The sequence below is a fragment of the Lissotriton helveticus genome, chromosome 5_1, assembly GCF_964261635.1.
Source record: "Lissotriton helveticus chromosome 5_1, aLisHel1.1, whole genome shotgun sequence".
Lineage (NCBI taxonomy): Eukaryota > Metazoa > Chordata > Amphibia > Caudata > Salamandridae > Lissotriton > Lissotriton helveticus.
In genome coordinates this window covers 1,316,374,770-1,316,379,137 of record NC_136065.1, presented here as the reverse complement: position 1 = coordinate 1,316,379,137, position 4,368 = coordinate 1,316,374,770, and positions in this window count along the sequence as shown.

The window sequence follows — 4,368 nt, the reverse complement described above, 5'->3', positions numbered from 1 at the left end:
GTTACGCATACCAATGGTTTGTCCTCTTTCCGTTCCTTGAGGACTAACAATGTTTATCTGGGTGTGTACCATGCTCTTTTTGGTGCTCTCTTTAATAGTTTCCATAGGTAGTTTCTCTGTTGCAGTTTGACAATCAATTAATTTGCATTGCTGAAGTAATCTTCCCTTTTGGTGCAATTACGTTGAATTCTCAAAAATTCACTGGTTTCAAGCCAACTGTTAGTCGTCGCCGCCTCCCATTGTTCGCCGGGACCAGGCTACCACAGCAGCACCGGGCCCCAGTCACACCGCACGCCTTTTGGTCAAGGTCTCCGGCTTCACTTCTTTTGGCCCGCCACAAGCCAGTCCCTCCGACCAATGAGGACCCGCCCACCTAAGCTGGTCGGACAGCATGAATTTCGGGTGAATGTATAACAGGATAATGTAGGATTTATTACAGGTCAGCAGTAGCTCTGGGGCTCCGCGTCTAGCAAGCCATCTTGCTTGGCCATACCCCCATTGTCTCTTAAATTTGTATTCCTTTTCAGAATGAATAAAGGAGTTTCCCACAATTTTTCATGACCTTTCACGGTATTCCAGTTTTTCCTGATGGTTTTCTAAATGTCATTGGTGACACTTGAGAATGTGGTTATGCATACCAATTCTTTATCCTCTTTTCGATCCTTGAGGACTAACAATGTTTCTCTGGGTGTGTACCATGCTCTTTTTAGTGCTCTCTTTAATAGTTTCCGTTGGTAGTTTCTCTGTTGAAGTTTGACTATGAATTTATTCGCATTGCTGAAGTAATCTTCCCTTTTGGTGCAATTACGTTGAATTCTCAAAAATTCACTATATGGCAAGCTTTCCCGTAGATTTATTTAGTGGAAACTGGAGAAGTGCAAAGAGGTATTTCTGTCAGTATTTTTGGTGTAGATGGTGGTGTAGATGCATTTATCTTCGTGTTTGATGATAATACCTAAAAAGTTGATTTCCTCTATGTTGGAGTCTATTGAGAATTGTATGACACGATTTCTGATGTTCAACCAGCAGTAGAATTCTTGATGTTTTTCTGTAGGGCCTCTACAGGTCATGAACACATCATCTACAAAACGTTTCCATGTTGCAATATGTCCTACGTATGGATTATTGTTGAAAATCCAATTTTCTTCACATAGTGCCATGAACATGACCGCCATCTCTGGAGAGAATGGACAGCCCATCACTGTACCTTTTGTTTAAAGATAACTCTGCTCATTGAATTTAAAAGAAAATTGGATTTCAAACAGACCTCTGCTATTTTTAGTTGGAAATCTGTGGGGACACCATTTGGGTGGTCTCTTTTGTCATGAAAGTACTCGAGTGCTTCTAGACCGCTATCCTATGGAATATTTGTATTAAGACTGACAATATCCAGTGTCACCATTATGTCCAAGGAAGGGTCAAACTGATTGCCTTCAAGATGTTAATACTTTGCATAGTGTCTCTAAGGTAACTGGGAATCGCCGGAACCAGTGGTTTTAAAAAGGTGTCCACATATTTTGCTGGTCTTTCCAAGATCGAGTTGACCCCTGAAATTATTGGCCTGCCCAGGGGGTTTACAGGCTCTTTATGGATATTTAGTACGGTATATATCAAAGACATTCTGGAATTCCCATTTAGTAAATATTTGGTTTCCTTCTTTGACAGCCAGCCATTCGCTTCTTCTTTTTGGGTTAGGTCGATTAATTTGTTTGTCACTATTGTGGTCAGATTCCCCTGAATTTTCTTATATTGATCTGGATTATCAAGTTGGCGGCAAACTTCTGACTCGTAGTCAGTCTTCTTCATGATAATTACCCCCCCCCCCTTTATCTGTGGGCTTGATGATGATATCCTGGTTGTTCTTAATTCTTTCAAGGGCTTCATTTTCATTCCTTTTCAGATTCCATTTTACAAATGTCTTTTTTCTTTCAAGGTTTTCAATGTCTCTCATGACACTTTTTTTTAATGTTTGGAGTTCCAAGGGTATACTCGAGTTGGGGGGATAAAATGTTGAAGGATCTCTCAGACCGGAGTATTTGGTTTCTGGTTGGTATATTTGATCTGAGAAAAATACCTGTAATCGCATCTTCCTAAACAGTCAGAACATCTCAAATGTAGTCTGGCTGAAGTCCAGGTGTGTAGTTGGAATGAAGGATAGTCCTTTAATTAGCACTTTAGTCTCCTCCTGGTCTAGGTTCATGTTGGATAAGTTATAAGTTGGAGTCTGCTCTCCTTCTACCACCTGTACGTCTGCCTCCTCGTAGTGATTTCCCCTTGGTACTGATTTGGGTTGAACCTTTGTATTGCTCTGTTGAGTCCTTGTGGTCGTCCCTGGCCTCTATCTAAAAAAGGTTCAGGGACTGGAAAGAAATGACCCTGGTGGTTCCTTCTGGTACTGGTGGAGGTTTCTGCGTCGCTTGAACTATCGGAATATGATGATGTGTCCAAAAACTAAATGAATTTCTTCTTGCTCCTCCCAGAGAATTGTCTTAGAACTCATGTGTGTTCTGGTTGTTTGTAAAAGTCTTTATCCAGATAAGGATATGCTTTCTACTCGCTAAAGTTGGAAATTGTCTTTTTGTAGTTTCGTTCTTTTGAAGTCTTCTGTGTTTTTCTCAAACGTTGCTTTAACTTTTTCCAGCTTGTTCAGTAGGGCTTGTGTGTTTTCAATGGCCTCATTAGATAATAGTGCCTCTTCTAGTTCTTTAATGAGTTCCAGTTCTTTAAGGCTCAATTTTTTCGGCTGTCTTAATGAATAGAAACATCCAATCTCATGAACATTTGGTGCCAATATGACTAATGTTCCCCAAATACTCAGGTAGGTCTCCACAGATGACAGGGTCATTCTTCACTTGGAGACCTACAGGAATTGTGCCTGCTCTCAGGTGTGTCAACAGGAACGCTCGAGGTAGTGCCTCTCTAAAGCTTGATGTTTTTGGTTCTGTAATTTGAATGGAAAATGGTACGTCCCCTTCTTGTTTGACCTATGTGTAAGACGTGTGGCAATTTAGAAGTGTGCAAGACGGGGGAACTGTGAAACTGAAATTATTCTACACGTGGAACATGGCTCCACTTTTCTTGGGACTTTACTCTCTAATTATTTTATCTTATAGAACTCCCTCATAGGCTAGTGCCTACTCATACATATCTCCAAAAATGAGGAGTGATTCAAAGGTGAACTGGGGAGGCTGGAATTAATGCGTAACTGGACAAAATTTGAGTGTTGCCTCCCAGAGCATTAATCAAATGGTACTTAAAGTAGAAGAAACCAAAACAATGTTCCCTCTATTGTCTTTAATTTGACCTGCTATTACTTCATCCTTTCATCCAGGTTGTGGTCTCCTGAATATTACGCCTAAGTGTGTGACTTTTACATCATTATTCTGAAATGAATTACGGAAACTTTTCATGAATCATAGCTATTTTTTCTTTTTGCTTGTTTTTTATAGAAAGGGACATACTATACATTTGTGACATGACAAGAGACAATACGCATACAAAAATAACTGACATGACAACATTTAGAGGATTAATTAAAAAAACAATTACTATACATCTAAAATACAATTCATGGATGAATTTGTGGGCATGCAACAGAACATGTGCAATTGCTTGTCTAGTGTCCTGAAACGTGTTGTCATTGGTACCTCTACCACTTGTGTCCTCTCTGTGTGTAGTGTTGAACACTATTGCTGGGCCCTATTGTAGAAGGGGTTAGAGCACAAATTTGCACCAGGATGGGATCATTGATTCCATCTCTCGGAGTGCACTACTATTGTGCACACAATACATCAATGTATGGTCACTCTTGACCCCGTTTATGTGTGCGCGGACGTGTTTTGACCTTCAAAGATGGGCCTGTGGGTGGTTTCCGAAAAAGCCTTCTTCAGGGCAGGTGGTTTTAAGGAAACTGTGGGGAAGTTAAAAAACTATTACTGTCTTGTGTGTGTCCTTGTATGTCAGAACCTTGAACATAGTGGAATATGTTCCATTTGTTCGCAAAACTTAGTGGAAGCCGTACCGATTTACTAGATATGTTGTCACCGTCTTTTTAAGTTTATCTAGCTGATCTCTTGTTCTTGGTCTTCTTCGGGGCAGGTGGTTTTATGGACACTGTGTGGAAGTTAAAAAACAACTACGTCTTGTGTGTGTCCTTGTATGTCAGAACCTTGAACATAGTGGAATATGTTCTATTTGTTCTCAAAACTTAGTAGAGGACGGTTAGCTACATATGTTGTCACCGTCCTTTTCTGTGTATCAAGATTTCTTGTTCCCTGTTCAGGTCTGGTCATTGGGCCCTGTAGAATGGTTTAGCCCTGTAACAGGAGCATTAACTTTGCTGGAGGCTATGAAATGACTTGCTCTTTA